This window comes from Myodes glareolus, chromosome 13 (genome assembly GCF_982192425.1).
Source record: "Myodes glareolus chromosome 13, mMyoGla1.1, whole genome shotgun sequence".
Classification (NCBI taxonomy): domain Eukaryota; kingdom Metazoa; phylum Chordata; class Mammalia; order Rodentia; family Cricetidae; genus Myodes; species Myodes glareolus.
In genome coordinates this window covers 59,672,279-59,691,139 of record NC_142038.1, presented here as the reverse complement: position 1 = coordinate 59,691,139, position 18,861 = coordinate 59,672,279, and positions in this window count along the sequence as shown.

Here is an 18,861-nt window from a genome sequence, read left to right as displayed (position 1 = left end):
ATAAGCCAGTTGTTTGGCGACACAACTGGTTCAAAGTAAAGAAGGAAGGAAGGAAGGTCGTGAAATAAGTCATTCCCTTGAAAGTCACAGGAAGTATGATGGCATGTTCAAATAAAAAAAAAAGCATATTTCAACATGAAGAGTAAATAGTTTCTTGACAATGAAATGAAGATGAAACAACTTGTTTGGGGACAGAGTATATTAAACTAGGAGAGAATAATGAGAATACAATGAGAAATACAATAATAAAATACAATGAGAAGACCAGCTGATGGACGCAGAAACTCGGAACTGGAGTTAATTTAAAAGAAAACAGGATGATTCATTGGCTGAACATAAAAGCAAGGATGGCAAGGTAGTTGTCTCTGATCATGGTAGTATTTGTATTCTAGAATATTTTAGAAATGTATTCACCCAAATGGCAAGAAGAAAGCAGACATGCTTTGGATGTAGGTAGGAAATCTTGTTACCAGAAGTTTTACTCTTTCCCAGGGCAGATAAACTTGAGGACTTTGAATGAAGACTACTGCATAGAATAAGAACATGCCATCAATTTATCATGGAAAAATGAAGATAAATCATGAACTGAATCATAGCATGATCTTAAAAAGTACTGAATACCTATGCTGCAAGTCTTTTGAGAAAAATGGGATGGAGAAGGCAAGAAATACATAAAAGTTTAGGATCCATAGGTATTGAATGGGATTGTTTTCTAAATGTTCTGATCTACTGACTGGCTAACAGGAACGTGGTGCTATGGTGGAGATGCAGAGAGCAACAACACACACCAATGTTTGCTGTGTAGTCAAGTATCACCATATCACTCTGGAGCTATGGATTCACATAGAACACCTGCTTTTCATTATCTTCTTTTCCTTCATACCAGCCCTAGTTCCTACTCCCTCCCCTTTTTGCCCCCTATCTTCCCCCTTTCCATCAGCCATCCACTCTTCAGAGAGTATAAGCCTTCCCTGGGAACTCAACAAAATCTGGAATACCAACTTGAGGCAAAACCGAGTCCCTTTCCCTATGTATCAAGACTGAGCAAGCTATCCCTGTAGAGAATGGGCTCAAAAAGTCAGTTCATGCACCTGAGATAAGTCATGGTGTCACTGTCAGGGCCTCCCCAAATAGATTGAGCCATGTAACTGAAACCCACATTCAAAGGGTCTAGTTCAGTCCGATGCAGGTTTCCCACCTGTCAGTCTATTGTCCATGAGCCCCCACTAGTTTGGGCCAGCTGATTTTGTGGTTTTCACTATCATGCTCTTTGGCCTCCTTGTTCATATGATCCCTCTTTCCTCTCTCCAAATGATTCCAGGTGATCAGTCCTGAGCTTGGTTGTGGGTCACTGCACCTGCCTCTATCAGTTACTAGATGTAGGTTCTATGATGACATATGTAGTAGACACTAATCTGGTTAAAGGAGAAGGTCCTTTCAGACACATTCCTCACTACTGCTTGAAGTCTTAGCTGTGGTCATCTTTGTGGATTCCTGAGGATTTCTCTAAAACCGAGATTCTCCCTAACCTCATACTGGCTTCTTCTATCAATATATCTCTTTCATCTCCCTTCCAGTTTACACATGAAATCTTAACTATCTTCCTTCCTGGGACCCTACATGTGTATCTCTGTTAAAAGTCCCCCTGTTTCTCTAGCTTCTTTGGGATTGTAAATTATAGCTTGGTCATCCTTTGCTACTTATGATATATATCTACTTATGAATACTTATACATATCATGAATGTACATGAATACTACTTATGAATGAATACATATCATGTTTGTCTTTCTGGATCTGGGTTACCTCACTCAGAATCGTTTTTGTAGATACATTCATTTACCTGTAAAATTCAGGATGTTATTTTTTTAACCACAAAGAAACACTTCATTGCGTTAATGAAACATATATTCTTTATTAATTCTTTTGTTGATGTGCATCTAGGTTGTTTCCAGGTTCATATTATTACAAATAATGCTTCTATGAACATAGCTGAGCAAACATCTTTGTGATAAGATATGAAATCCCTTGGGTATATGCCCATGAGTGGTATTGCTGGGTTTTGAGGTATATTGATTCCCATTTATCTGAGAAACTGCCATACTGATTTCCAAAGTGGTTTTACAAGTTTTCACTCTCACCAGCAATGGAGGAGTGTTCCCTCTCACTCCTTGTCCTCTCCAGCATAAGATGTCAGCAGCATGTTTGATCTTAGACATTCTGATCGATATAAGATGGTATCCTGATGTCGTTTTGACTGGCATTTTCCTGATGTCCAAGGATGTTAAGCAATTTCTTAAATGTCTTTCAGAAATTTGAGTTTCTTCTGTTAATAATTCTCTGTTTAGAACTGTACTTTGTATTATTTGGTATTTTGATGTCTAATTTCTAAATTTCATACATATTGGAGATCAGTCCTCTGTCAAGTTTGGTGTTGGAAGAGATCTTTTCCAATTCTGTAGGCTGCTATTTGTCATATTGACTGTGTCCTTTGCCTTATAGAAGCTGCTAAGTTTCAGGAGGTCTCATTTATTTATTGTTTCTCTCAGAGTCTGTACTACTGGTATTATATTTAGGAAGTCATCTCCTGTGTCATGCATTCAAGGGTACTTCCCATTTTCTCTTCTGCCAGATTCACAAATCCTATTCAGAAATCAACAAAACTCCAGGTTTAGCTGGATTTATGTTGAGGTCTTTGATCCCCTTGGACATCTGTTTTTACTACTGTAGCTTTATTGTAGGGTTTAAAGTCGGGAATGTGGTTGCCTCTAAACGTTCCTTTATTGTACAGGATTGTTTTGACTATCTTGGTATTTTTTTTTCCACATGAAGTTGACTATTGTTCTTTTGAGATCTGTGAAGAATTGTGTTGGGATTTTCATAAAAATTGCATTGAATCTATAGATTACTTTGGTAAAATTGTCATTTTTACTATGTTAATTCTACATATCCAAGAGTATTGGGATTATATCCATTTTCTGATATCTTCTTCAATTTCTTTCTTCAAAGACTTAAAGTTATTCTTGTACAGGTCTTTTACTTGTTTGGTTAGAGTTTGAGAAAATGAAATTTATGCTCTGGAAATGCTGAAGCATGCATGGGCATCCCATATATGGTGATTGTGTTGAACTTGTCCATATTGAGTTTCATAGTTTAAGTTGATGAGGACGTCTGACCAGTCCTCAGACTTCTTTTCCTCAAGAAGTTACCAGATCACTTTACAGATGGTTGTGAGCCACCATGTGGTTACTTGGAATTGGACTCAAGACCTTTGGAAGAGAAGGTATTGCTATTAACTGCTAAGTCATCTCTCCAGATATTTTGTTACTTTTGTCTATTGTAAATGGTGATGCTTCTCTGATTTCTATCTCAACCCATTTAGCATTTGTATAGAGGAAGGTTACTGATCTTTTGAGTTAATCTAGCATCCTGCCACACTAATGAAGGTATTTATCAGTGTATAATTTCCCAAGTAGAATTTTTGGGGTCACTTATGTATATTACTATATTATCTGCAAATAGTGAAAGTTTGACTTCTTTCCTTCAAGTTTGTATCCACTTGATCTTCTTGTAACCCCTTGATCTGCTTTTGTCTTGTTCCTGATTTTAGTGGGATTTCTTTGAATTTCTCTCCATTCAGTTTGATGTTGGCTGTTGGCTTGCTGTATATTGCATTTATTATGTTTATGTATGTTCTTTGTAGCCCTGATATCTCCAAGACCTTTATTTATCATGAAGGGATGTTATATTTTGTCAAAGAATCTTTTCAGCATCTAATGAGATGATCATGTTTTTTTTTCTTTTAAGTTTATTTATATGGTGGATTGCATTAACAGATTTTCATATTTGAACCATCCCTGCATCTCTGCAATAAAGTCTAACTGATCATGGTAGATGATTTTTTTATGTGTTGTTGGATTTGGTTTGCCAGTATTTTGTTTAGTTTAGTTTTGTTGTTGTTATGTTTGTTTGTTTTGTTTAAAATAGGATTTCTCTGTGTAACAGGTTTAGCTGTCCTGAAACTAGTTCTTGTAGACTATACTGGTCTTGAAATCACAAAGAACTACCTGCTTCTGCTTCCTGAGTACTGGGATAAAAGGTGTGTGCCACCACTTCTGGGTGGTTTGCCAGTATTTTTGGAATATTTTTGTGTCAATGTTCATGAGGAATATTAGTCTGTAATTCTGTTTCTTAGTTGTGTCTTTGTATGGTTTGGGTATTAGTGTAACTGTCTTCTCAAAAAACAAGAGTTTGGCACAATGTTCCTTCTGCTTCTATTGTGTGGGACAACTTGAAGAGTATTGATTGGTATTTGCTCTTATTTGAAATCTGGTAGAATTCTGCACTGAAATTGTCTAGCTTTGGGCTTGTTTTTTGATTGGGAGGCTTGTGAAAACTGCTTCTTTTTTCTTGAGTGTTATAAGTCTATTATGTTGTTTATCTGATCTTGATTTAATTTTGCAATGTGATATCTATCCAGAAAATTGTCCATTTCTTTTAAATTCTCCAATTTTGTGGACTACAGTTTCTTGAAGTATGACCTAATGATTCTCTGGATTTCCTCATTGTCTGTTGTTATGTCCCCTTTTTCATTTCTGACTTTGTTAAGTTGAATGTTCTTCCTCTGCTTTTTGTTAGTTTGGACAAGGGTTTCTCTATCTTGTTGATTTTTCTTGAAGAACCAACTCTTTGTTTCATTGATTCTTAGCATTGTTTTCTTTGTTCCTAATTTATTAATTTCATCCCTCAATTTGATTATTTCCTATCATCTACTCCACCTGGTAGGGTTTTCTTGTTGTTGTTCTAAAGCTTCCAGGTGTGCTGTAAAGTTGCTAGCATGAGGTTTCTCCACTTTCTTTATGTAGGCTCTTAGTGCCATGAACTTTCCTCTTAGCAATGCTTTCATAGTATTCCATAGGATATGCTGTGCTTTCATTTTCATTGAATTCTAGGAAGTATTTATTTTCTTTCTTGATTTCTTCCTATACCTGGTGATGATTCAGTTGAGCGTTGTTCAATTCCCATGTGTTTGTGGGGTTTTTGCATTAGTGTTTCTGCTGAATTATAACTTTAAGTCATGGTAATCTGATAAGATATGGGAGGTGAATCCAATTTTTCTTCATCTGTTGAGGTTTCCTTTGTGACCAAGTATGAGGTCAGTTTTAGAAAACATTCATTCCATGAGGTGCTGAAAAGAAGGTATATTCTTTTATGTTTAGGTGAAATGTTCTACAGATGTTTGTTAAGTCCATTTGAGTCGTGACTTCTATTAGATAGTTTATTTCTCTGTTAAGTTTCTATCTTGCAGACCCGTCCAGTGGGGAGAGTAGAGTGCTGGTCTCCGACTATTAGTGTCTGCAGTTTGATGTGTGATTTATGCTTTAATAATCTCTTTCTTTCTGGTATAGATGTTAAGAATTGAGAATTCATCTTGATGGATTTTCCATGATGCAAATAGTGTTCTTCTTTATCTCTTTTCTCTTATTTTTATTGAGTTATATATTTTTCTCCCTTCTCCTCAATTCCTCCCCCCTCCCATGATCCCCATGTTTTCTATTTAGTCAGAAGATCTTATCTTTTTCTAATTTCCATGTAGATTAGATCCATGTATGTCTCTCTTAGGGTTCTCTTTATTGTCTAGGCTCTCTGGAATTGTGAATTGTAGGCTGGTTTTTCTTTCTTTTATGTCTAAAAATCACTTATGAGTGAGTAAATATGGTATTTGTCTTTCTGGGTCTGGGTTACTGCACTCAATATGAAGTTTTCTAGATCCATTTATTTGTCCACAAATTTCAAGAATGTCATTTTTTTCTGTTGCATAGTATTCCATTTTAAATGTACCACATCTTCATTATCCATTCTTTAGTTGAGGGGCATTTAGGTTTTTCCCAGATTCTGACTATGACAAATAATGCTGCTATGAACATAGTTGAGCATGTGTCCTTGTGGTATTATTGAGCATCGGTTGGGTTTATACCCAAGCGTGGTTTTGTTGGATCTTGAGATATGTTGTTTTCTCATGTTCTGAGAAATAACCATACTGATTTCCAAGGCAGCTGTATCTGTTAGCACTCCCTGCAGTAATGGAGGAGTGTTCCCTTTACATCAAATTCTACCCAGTATAAGTTGTCATCAGTGTTTTTAATTTTGGCTATTCTTTTAGGTATAACATTGAATCTCAGAGTTGTTTTGATTTGCATTTCTTTGATGACTAAGAATATTGAGCATTTCCTTGAGAGTCTTTCAGCCATTTTAGAATCATCAGTTGAAAGTTCTCTGTTTAGGTCTGTACCCCATTTTTTAATAGGATTATTTGTTTTTTTAATGACCAATTTCTTGAGTTCTTTGTGTATTCTGGAGATCAAGCCTCTGTCTGATGTGGGGTTGGTGAAGATCTTTTCCCATTCTATGGGCTACCATTTTGTCTTGTTGATCATGTCCTTTGCTTTAGAGAAGCTAATTAGTTTCAGGACATTCCATTTATTAATTGTTGCTCTCAGTATCAGTATTGATTTTTGCTACTGGATTATATTTAGGTAGCGATTCCCTGTGCCAGTGTGTTCAAGTGTACTTGCCACTTTCTTTTCTATGAGGTTTAGTGTGGTTGGTTTTATGTTGAGGTCTTTAATCCACTTCGTCTCTTTTGAATAATTTTAGCTTGAAGTCTATTTTGTTAGATATTAGGATAACTAGTCCTACGCTTTTCTTAGTACATTTGGTTGGAAAATTCCTTTCCAGCCCTTTACTCTGAGTAAATGTCTCATTCTGAGGTTTACGTGTGCTTCTTGTATGAAACAGAAGGATGGTCCTGTTTTCATATTCATTCTGATAGTCTGTGTCTTTTATAGGCAAATTGAGATAATTGATATTAAAAGTAATTAATGACCAGTCATTGTTAATTCCTGTTATATTTTGTTTTCTTGGTGCTGGTAGTGGTGGTAATGTTTTTGTGTTTCCCTTCTTTGGGGTTTGCTGGTCTGAACTTATCTGTTGCCTGTGTTTTGTGGGTGCAGCTAACTTCTTTGGGCTGAAGTTTTTCTTCTTGTACTTTCTATAGAGTTGGATTTCCTAATAGGTATTATTTAAATCTGGCTTTGTCATGAAATACTTTTTTTTCTTTGTCTATGGTGATTGAGAGCTTTGTTGGGTACAGTAATCTGGGATGGCATCTGTGTTCTCTTAGTGTCTGAGGAATGTCTGTTCAGGACCTGCTGGCTTTCAGAGTTTCTATTGAGAAGTCAGGTGTAATTTTGGGAAGTCTCCCTTTATTTGTTACTTGGACATTTTCCTTTGAAGGTCTTAACATTCTCTTTATTCTCTATGTTTAGTGTTTTAATTATTATATGGCATGGGACTTTTTTGGTCTAGTTAATGCTATATTTTGTATGCTTCTTGCACCTTTATAGTCATATCTATTTTTAGATTTAAAAAGTTTTCTTTTATGTTTTTGTTGAATATATTTTCTCTGCTTTGAGCTGGAATTCTTCTTTCCTTATTATTATTAGGTTTGGCCTTTTCATGGCTTCCCAGATTTCCTGGATAATTGGTGTTAAGAACTTTTTTGAATTAATATTTCCTTTAATCAATGAGTCTATTTCCCTTATTGTATCTTCAATGTCTGAGATTATGTCTTCCATCTTTTGTATTCTGTTAGTTCTGTTTGTATCTTCAGTTTCTGTTCATTTATCCAGATTTTCTACTTCCAGTTTTCCTCTATTTGTGTTTTCTTTATTGCCTCTATCTTATTTATCAAGTCTTGGAATGTTTCCTTCACTTGTTTGATTGCTTTTTTTCTTGGTTTTCTTTGATTTCTTTAAGGGATTTATTGATTTCTTCCAACTTTTTGTTTGTCCTTTTCTCCATTTCTTTAAAGATATTTTTATTTCTGTTAAGGGTCTTTATCATCTCCACAAAGTTATCTTCAAGGTCATATTATTCTGTTTCATCTGAGTTAGGGTGATCAAGTTTTGCTGTTGTAGAACCACTAGTTTTTGGTATTGCCATATGGCTCTTCACATTGTCAAATATATTCTTATACTGCTGTCTACCCATCTCTTCCTCCAATGAGTATAGATGGGTCTGTAACTCTGGTGGGAGCTCTTCTATCACGTGCATGTGGGCTCAATGGTGCCAGTAGTGCCAGTGGTCACTGTCCCTCAAGGTACGGGTAGGTCTGGAAGATCTGGTGGGTCTGGAGGAGCTGGTGCCACAGGGATGGTTGGCGGGAGAGGGAACTGCTGCCTGGTTGCTGGTGGTGCCATGGGTCGGGGAGTTGCAGGGGCTAAAGCCTAGGAAGTACGACTGTTCCTTCAGGTGCAGATGGGACCAGTGGAGACGGTGGTTGCTAATGCAGTGGAGGATGGTTGGCAGGAAAGGGTGCTGCTACCTGGTCACAAGTGCTGTGGGTCTAAAGTATGTGTTTTAATTCCTGTCCTGAGTCATAGGCATGTGTTCCTTTTATAACAAATTGTCAGACCATGTTAAAAAGGGATGCAACCGTATCACTTATAGAAGAAACATGAGGTATGTGCTTTTGTGATCAACTGCGACACGGTAGCAGCAACCTTATACAAAGCTCATGGTGTATTCATCTCAATCACAGCAATCTTTTCATTTCGAAGTCACTTTCCAGGATATTGATCTTGTGTGAGTCTCTAAAACAGTAAAATGTATCCATGATGGAGGCCAGATAAGATGTCCTATAAGAAAGGCAGAACACTAAAGCCAAACATTCTGTAAATAATTCTCTGGGACGGGGGGGCACTTCCGACACTGAGGATTGTCTCATGTATAATAGTCATCTCCAGTCAAGGTTTATATATAAAACAGGGCCAGGTTTTACAGTCTTATGGGTCAAGTTTTAGCTTCACACTGTAGCCCAAGAATCACATGCATGTGTGATTTAAGATTACAAGTGAACAATCAACAAATTAGAAAAGGAAAAGAAAAACATATTCCTGTTAAATTATCTAAGTTCATTTAAATAATAATTGTTAGTTTTTTTCCTAATGTGGGACCTTGTTTGGTATTCTTATTTTTGGATATACCGAGAGGACAAGTTGATGTTTTCCTTCTGCTCAAAGGTATAAATAGCAACTATATACAGTTGAATTCTTCAGCTTCTGTTCATGAAACATTTCTTTCTAGACTTTTACATCTGAAAGATATTTATACTGCCTAGAATTATAAATTAAATCATTGCATCCCATAATCTTTTTCAGATATGGGTCTGAAATGTTGTGGTAATAACTTTCCAGTAGAATTATTGTTGGAATCATTTCCTTAATATTCTTAGAATATACACATCTAATGTATTGTGTATATGTTATGTAATTGTGTACATATTTTTAAAGATTTATTTATTTATTATGTGTATGGTGTTCTGCTGGCACGTATGTCTGCATGCCGTAAGAGCACAACAGAAGAGGATTATAGATTATAATTATCATTATCTATATTTGCAAGCCATCAAGTGATTGAACTCAGAAACTCTAGAGGAGTAGTCAGTGCTCTTAACCTTGAAACATCTCTCTAGCCCCTGTGTGCATATTTTTTAACCTTAAAATTATTTTTCATTAGTCTTATTTTAAGTAACTTGTATACTTTGATACACATTGATCAGATTTGCTGCTAATGGTATATTGATCTTAAGACATTCTGGCTTTGGGGTTTTCATTATGCTGAAAAGGCACAGCATTGTTTTTTAACATATTTTCTGTTTTATTTTATTTCTCCTTTAACTCTGGGGAATTAATTACCAATGTATCCAACCACCTGATGATATTCCACAGTTCATTAACTCTCTATTTTCTCAATAACTAAGTCAGTATAGTAAAATACTTTCAAATAAGAAGTACATCACACAGTAAGCAAGACCCAACCAACATCTACACATGTCAATCCAAAGATTTGAATTTTCAATTTGTTTCAGAAACAGAAAAAAATCTTACTAGTATTCATTTTAATAAATGATAAATTTTACGTTTAAATATACTTTAAATGCTATATTTGGAACCATTATTTTATTAAAACAGTGTGATTTACATCTTATCATATTAGATGAATATACAATACATTTTTGAGCAGTCTTCATTTGAAGTTAGTTTCTGATATTTGAAATAAAAATTTGAAGACAAATGTGCACATTACATGAAGAGATTTGTATGAAGGAAACAGAAATGCTGTATTTATGATATAATCTACAAAATATGAATAAATATTTTGGTGTTGTTTTTTAAATATGCTTAACTGTTACACTATTCCAGTTTTGCCTTTAAGATTTTTACTGACAGCATGGTTGCTGAGAAAAGAACACAAGTATGAAAATTGCTGCTCGTTAACAGTGGGACGCTAGGCTCAAAGGTTGCACTTAGGCAAACAATCAATATGACAGGACATACATTGGGATGCTTACATGAGAAGCAAGGATGAAGTTGTGGAATATTCAGGAAGTATTCTGAAGCAGAATCAAGAAGATATTAAATTAACTGGATGCTAAAAGTTTTTATACAGGTTAGTAAACCGTCTGATATTCAGATGTCACTAATGTGATGATTATTAATAACAGAGTTTAGATATTGATTGAGGATCCATTTGATTTGAGCAGAGCATAATTACTAGAACCAAGGAATAGAAACATGGAAATGCAATTGTCCAAAAATGCAGAGAGAGATACAAAGAGACACATAGAGACAGAGACAGAAGGAAGAAAGGAAGGAATGAAAGAAGGAAGAAAGGAAGGAAAGAAGGAAGGAAGGAGTAAAATGAAGAAAAAGTATTAGTGAGGAGAGACTTAAAGTCTTGCCTATTTTGATGTTGAATAGAAAGGAAGAATGGTGAGAAATGTACCAATATGTATAGAAATGGAAAGTGAGATATTGGTAGTGACAAAACCCAAAGGACAAAAATTAGACAAGAAGATAAAATATAATATTAAAAACTTGTCTAGAAGAGTAAAGACAAAAACAGACTTTTCATTCTCCCATACTGTTACTGAGACAGTCTTTCTTGGCAGTTTTCTGGTAACAGAAATCAAGAAACACTGGGTGAAATCTACAAGGACGCCGAACACCCGTCAAAGGGAAAGAGTATTTATGTACATATTAGCTTGTATGCCCACCCTTGGTTAGGACAAGCTAAGGGTTGTGTTGGTTGGTTAATGTCTACATGACACAAACTACAGTCACCTGGAAAAAAGACCTCAATTTAGGAATCACCTCCATCAGATTTTCTGAAACACATTTTTGGGCCAATTTCCTGATGAATGTGTGAAGGCTCAGGTCACTGTAGGTAGTGCTAGCTCACGGGTCCTAAGGAGAACAGGAAAGCAAGCTGAGCAAGCATGGGAAGCAATGCAGTGAGCAGCTTTTCTGATTGCCTCTGCCTCAATTCCCGACCCCAGGCTCTTTCTTCTGTTTCGCTCAGTGACAAAGACATTGAAGTATAAGCCAAATAATCTCATTCCACCCCAAGTTGTTCTTGTAATTTTTTTTTCTCCTAGCGTTGGAAACCTAATTGGGACAAGGATAATATGGGTTCTGGTCAGTCATGCTGGAATGAAAATCATTAGTATTGAAAGTTATTCTTAGGATTAGATATTTAAACTTATATTTACGGTGAGATGTTCAATCATTGAAATAATTTGACTACAGCAGACACAGCTAAAATCTGTTTGTAAATTTGCTATAGTTTCAGAAGGCACAGATTCTATTGTGCCACCTTAAACTTCAAAGATTCTATTGTACCACCTTAAACTTCAGAGTCAAAAATATGTAACATTAGATGTGATTTAAGCCACATATGCTCATTTTAAATTAAAGAAATAGTTTTAAAATATGCTGAAACAAGCTAGAAATTGAACACAGAGAAAAAAATTATCTTGGTAAGAATAAAACTTGCTCCTTAATGTTACATACTGTAGTGATATTTTGCTTCTGTTTTAACAAATAAAACTTTCCTGAAGGTCAAAACGCAGAGCTAAGCCACTAGGTGCCAGGGAGTGGTGGCACACACCTTTAATCCCACGACTTGGAAGACAGAAGCAGATGAATCTCTATTAGTCAAGGCCACCCTGGGCTACACAAGATTGAATCTGTCTAAAAGACAAAGGGAACTCACAGGAGGGTGACTCCAGCACTTGGGATCCCACACCAATAATCCCAGCACTAGGGAGGTAGAGACAGGAGGGATATGGATGGGTGCAGGTGGAGAGAGGAACATAAGGATGAAGGAGACAGGAACTGAGTGCAGTATGAGATTTGGTGGAAACAGATGCACTCTGAGGACAGGTCAGTCCATCGGTCTGAGCATTGGTAAAGGGAAAGGAAACCTCTGGTGGCTGGCCTCTCTGCTTCTATGATCTTCAGCATTAGCTTCTATAGCTGACTACAGGTTTTAATATTAAGACCAACTAGAATTAATGCTACAACATATAAAGGGAGATGCTTATGAATTCAAACAATTCTTTCTATGGAGGGAGTCATCACATGTTAGATTCTTTTCTACAGTCATGCAGATCATTTACAAAACATATACATAATACTTTAAAACTACTTTAATGATGTTATTGAAAAATGAATTTTAATATAGTTAAATAAGATAACCCATCCACCTAGGAACTTAGTTATGATTAATATTACTCTCAAGATCAATGAGGAAATTGATAATGCACTACATATATACATAATCTCAGATAAGCCACCTATTTTACTTTCCTATTCATTTCCCTTTTTTGTTTGAACACAATTAAGCAATTATCTTACTTTTGTGACATTATAATCACCCCTAGCAATAGGCATCTTCTAACACTTTTGAATGGAAATAATCAGAAAAGATATATGAATTATTAAATGATACAGAACATACTTATGTACAGATAAACACCCAACCAGCTATTTCTAAAAGGGGAAAATATAAATTAGGATGCCTCCTGGTTAAGACTGTCTTTTCAAATGTTAATTTTTTTCAGACCAAAAATTTCATCTCTTTGAACCCTTTCTACTGCCAGCATCACACCTTGAGAGCATTTAGTTGAATATCGGCTCACTCTGCCTTTTTTTTTTAAGAACAAAAAGCATCCTTTTTCTTTGTCACTGTGATAACGGAAAGGGTCTGAGCTTGCTGCAGACATCGTAGTAGAGTCCAACTGTCCATGTCATACACTACTGAAAAATGTTAAACTTGCCTCAACTCTGCCATTGCCTGCTTCAGCACAAAGCAGATGCCTGCAGAGAGATGCCCAGATGGCAGGCTAGTGTCGGTGATCTTTCTCCTCATGTCAGGAGGGTTGTTACATGGGAAAGATGTTGTGGGTACCATCTGAAGCCTTAGATACAACTCCAGTGTAGGGCAGTCATTTTCTCTGTCTACCACCCCTACTATTGTGTCAGGTAGTTTCACTGGCAGATCAGGGACCTTAACAGATCTTGTATATGAAACTGGCAGCTGTGGGTCTTTCGGCTTTCTGATTTCAGAACACTGAAGTTGCTGCCTTGTCCCATACACACACCTTCCTGTGCCAATACATGCATGATACTCACCATTGAGACAAAAATTTAATGTATAAAATGAAACATAGCAGGCAAAAGCACATACTCACGTCAATTGTCTTCACAAAGGGATATGTGTAGAGATACAGATCAAAAACACCCACTGGCATTAGTTGTCCTTATAGAAATGGGAGAATAAAACTTGCTTAAGAAAATGGGTACTAAGGGCCATAGAGCACTCTGGGCATGGAGAGTAAAATAAAGGTCAGGATGGCAAGGGGACATTACCACAGATGCACTCTTAAGTCAAAACTCTGCTCTCTCGGTGTTACTCACTGGCAAATGATCTGAATATGTAATACATAGGAGATGAGAAATACAGTCCAGGGAAAGGAAGAAGGAATAGAGTCATCTAGGTGTGGAAAATACAGCAGATGGGAGAGAGGGTGCGAGCTCTGGTTTACTTCACCCTGCCAAGATGGTAAAGTAAAAGATAACAAATAAAGCAGGGAGAGGCAGAAGAAATAGTGAGAGGAGAAGGAACACGAAAATGGAAGTGTGAAAGAGGCAAAGAAAAAGGGAGGAGAAACTCAGGAGAAAAGGAAGAGAAAGAAAGCAGTAGAGAGGGGAAAGGAAGAGATAAGGAGACAGAGTAGCCGCATCGATGGTAGGAAGTGAAGGAAGAACAAGAGAAGACAGGAAGAAAAGAAGGTCACAGGGGCAGAAAGAAGAAGAGGGACAGAAGAGAAAAGGAGGAAGAACAGCGGGACAGCTCAGTGTTTATACAGCTTTTGTTAGCCTCTCATTCGTTCGTCTCTGGAGACCTTACATGCAGAGGCCAATTGTGTGAAATCTGGATTTTTCTCCCCAGACTCTGTTCCATGGGGCAGAGAAATGACAGATGGCATACTCACTTAGAGTGTTCAGTCATGGGTGACTCATGTGTCTGAAAATATTTCTCACCAAAATCCTTTTCAAGATTGAGATCGCTCCAGGTTCATATCGTGGACATATCACGCAATAACAGCTCCTGGTCCTACAGAAGAGAGCTGGTGACTACAGCATTGGCACAAGTTACCTTTTCTTCAAACCAAAACAAGCCCAAGAGAGATGGCCCTGCCAGGGCTACTTACAATGATCAATGACCTGTCCTTTGGCTTCTTCTTTGGAGACAAACTCAGACTGCATGCATGCTAGCCAAGACAAAAGGCCAAATGAGGTGACTGTTTGTTCCAGCCAAGTGTCTTCCACTGGAAATGTAGCATCATATACGTAGTTAAGGTGTCTGTATCTGTTTTGCTTGCATTCATGGAAAATCAGCATAGATAAGTTCTACATGACTCATGTGCCTCGTCTCCCTCTTTTCTACTGGCATACCACTGGATGAATATATAAAGTGTGACATGATATATCAGAGGCAATGTTTTAAGCTTCCATCTCCCAAGACCTTTACTAAATATACAGCATCACTTCTATTTTCAGTTAGCAAAGAGGTTAGAGGCTGAATTCCACCGTGATTTCCACATAAAGTTTCCTGTAACAGAGGTACCATTCAATTTCTACCATTTACAAGTTTTGTAATCTCTCATCCTACTCTATCCATTTTCTTAGAGGAGGTACTCATAAAATGATTCAAGGACATTGGTACTTTGCAGTCACTGTTCTGTGTTTAATTCTATCTGCGGATGGGTGGCAGGAGGTTGCTCAGATCTGCTGATGAACTTTTCTAGGACATTCGGCCAGAGGAAACTTCCAGCTCCTAAAGTTGCTAACCGCTAAGAGGCTTCATAACCAAATACAAATCGTCTCTGGTTCCCTGCCAGCGATTTTCTGGTACAGTGGATGAAGATTTGATTGCTGGCTGGCAAGTGCACTGACTTGATGTGTGATCCCTGAGGTTTTATTCGTTTTGATCACATTCTTGTCTCGCTAAAAAGTGTAGTAGTTGGCAATCGCTCCTTCCCCCATTACTGCCAACTGGCTCCGGCCTCCTGTATTTCTCCTTCTTATTATTCCCTACTCTAAGTTTTCATAACCCAGCTTAAAAACAGTCCAAGCACCTCAACTGCGTACCATCCTTGGCAATCAAGATCCTTACTCAAATAATGCACTCCTTCAAAATTTATTGAAACAGAAACTCAACTATTAATTATTACTACTATATACACTGGCTGTGATCTCTATCTCTGATTAGGACAGAGATTGGATATTCATAGACATGTGGGTTACATTGTAGTTTCTGTTCTATTGAGGGATACGTCTCCACCTAACAGTTTTTCACTGAATGTGAAATAGGTGTCAAGTGCAGGCTGAGATACTGGGAAGACAGTAAGAGACAAAAACAAGCACTGACCTTGGTAACACTTGGTCCTTTCTCTAAGAAGCTGGAAAACATTTTCTCTTGTACACCACACACAAAACATCAAGTGACAACACTCTAAATCTGAGCTCCATGCTTCCATGTAAGAAGCATTTAATCTCAATCCAGAATCTTAGGGATATCTTCCCAGGGAAGTAGACATTGAGCTACTGTCAAGATTAACAAATGGTGGTAGGGAACAGATTTCATGCAGCTGGCATAAGGAAAAGGAGAGAATGGACTTGGATAGGCATCAAGAGAAGACTGAGGATTGCAGAGGGACCAAACTAATACCCTCCACTGAGGAGGCAGCAGGAGATGGAGTGTAGAGGTTTCTTGAAGTTCCTGTTAAGAAATACCAATTAGAACTCAAATAGAATCTAAGCTCAATTTCTTTAAAATAAAGGATTACAACTAAATTTTAGAAAATAATGCTAGCTAGAGATAAAGCCACAAAAAAGGGTGTTGTGAGTATTCTGAAGGGAAATGACAGGAACATAGGAAAGTATACTACAAGTAGTTTATTTTTACAGAATAAAAGATGCAATAAAAGTTATTTATTCGGAAATGTATACAAACCACATAATCAAGTATGTACCTTTATATCCGAGATATTCCTCATTGTAGAGGCAGATGAACTGTATGGATGACAGAAAAATGTGGAGATATGGATCTACATAAAATAAATTTGTCTAGATATTCTTAACCTTCTTGGGTTTGGAATGCATTAAAAATGTTGAGTGTGGTATGCCAGGTGAGCAGATGGCTCAGTACTTGGGGAGGTCAGAGATGCCTCACCTGAAGCAAAGCTAAGTGTCAGCAAATTACCACCCTTAACTGGCAATGCCCATCGGAATGAGCTTCCTAGGGAAATTGAGTAAGAGATATAAGATTAGGACTCAGCCTTGATACTATAAAAAGTTTGTGCATCACAAATGGCAGGCCACTCCTCTCACTGTGACCCCGTATGTCCAGGAGAGCTTATATATAATTAAGAGCAGATCAGTTAAGCTTGCCTAAAGAAGACCTAGGAATGTTAATGACATAGACAGCACGCATCTATAGTCACATATTCCACTTAAGATTTTGCCAACACACTTGTATACATAGCCACCTCTATTTTGTTGAAACACAAGAAGAGTGACAGATCCATAAAGTAGAATTATATTTTATCTCTAAATTAAAATCATTTCTACTTTGCTCAGAATGCTTCTGACAAGGTCATGGCCCTTGATCTCCAAAATGCAGGTCTTTCTTCCCCTAAAATAAAGCCTCTTCCATCCTGTATGCCTTTACTTCTTGACTCTGAGCTTCTCTCTTGCTTTGTTCATGAGTGTTCTCTGTGCTTCACCAAGCCCCATGTCTAGCTCTTCACTGTTGCTGTCATTTGAATGTCTGCTCCATATACAAGAATTCTTTTCCAGTTTACTTGCTCCCTGTATGCACTGACATCGTCTCCATTGAACACCAAAAGATCATTGCTAATCATGGAACTAGTGAATCCACAGAGATCTTCATATTTTCCCAAATGTTATCTCTTCTTTGAACTCCAGGAACAAAGAGATAGCCATAGGATTGTGAAGATAAAATGTAACCCAAATGTAAACTGGACAAATTAGACCAAAACAACACAACAAACCTAAAAGCAGAAAATCATGACTTTCCCCATATTTTTCTCATCATTTAGAGTGACTTTCAAAAATATTAACCCTTTATGTGTGTTTCTGATTAGAAAACTAATAACTATTTTTCCTTGTTCTCTTTTTTGAGATTATAAAATCATTATATCAATCCTCCCTTCTGGTTTCTCCCTTCATACCCTCCAATATACCCTATTTGTTCTCTTCCAAACACATGGCCACTCTTTTCATTAATTGGTGTTACATGCATATAAATATATGTATATTCATACATAATCATAAATATTTACATACAACCTACTCAGTGAGTATAATGTTACTTTTATGTGAGCTTTAGGGATGAGCATCTGGTATTAGCTAGCCAGTTGATATGTTCTTGTCTAGGGAAGACTCTTTCTCTCTCTCTCATCGTTCCTTAGTGGCCTACATGCTTTATGTAAGGCTGGGGCTTCCTGGGATTCCCTTTGTACACACTAACATTTCTATTGTTGTTGTCCTTGTTTAGTTCATATCTAAGTGACCTTGTTCATGAGACTTTGTGATACAGGTTCTGATATTCCCAGGAGACATATTCTCAAAGCAAACTCCTTCTTCTTTTGCCTTACAGTTTGTATGCTCCCTGTGCCCCAATGGTCCATGAGCCTTAGGTGCAGGAATATATTGTAGATGTATTCATTAAAATTGGGCTCCATATCTATACAGTTTATTTGTGGTTTTCTGTAAAGACCATTGTCAGTTTCTAAGAGAAGCTTCCTTTATAAAGGTTGAAGACTCTACTTGTCTGTGGGACAACATTTAGAATATAATTAGGTATGAACATTGGTTTGGTTAAGTGATATGTGTATGTTTTCCACTCAAGATCCACGAGTTAACTCTCCATGGTACTGGGCTAGGTTTCTAGTGCCAGGCATGATTTTACTCTTCTCAAGTTAGTCTTAAGTCAAAACACTAAGGTATGTTTGCCACTATTTCACCCTGACATGAAAAATTAGCACAAGAAAAATAGATTTAATGAAGTTAGTGATGCAGAAAATAAAACAAAGAGATTATATCTAAAAGTAGAATGTTGATACAAGATAGTAATGAACAAAGAAAGTAATTTTTTCAAATTGAAGATATTAAATTATTTTGGAACAATTATAACTATGTAATTTCAATGTACCATGTACAAGAACCATGTTTAAGCCCCACAAATTCTAAATTAAAATATACTAAATATCAACTATACAAATTAGCACAGTAACTTCCCAAGCACTAAATTGACTCCTCAAATAATTTCAAATTAGATTGGATCAAATAGAGTGCATTTGAATTGAACTGGAAAACATAAATGAAGTTCTTTGCCTGGAATATGCTTCTGATACTTATTGTACAAG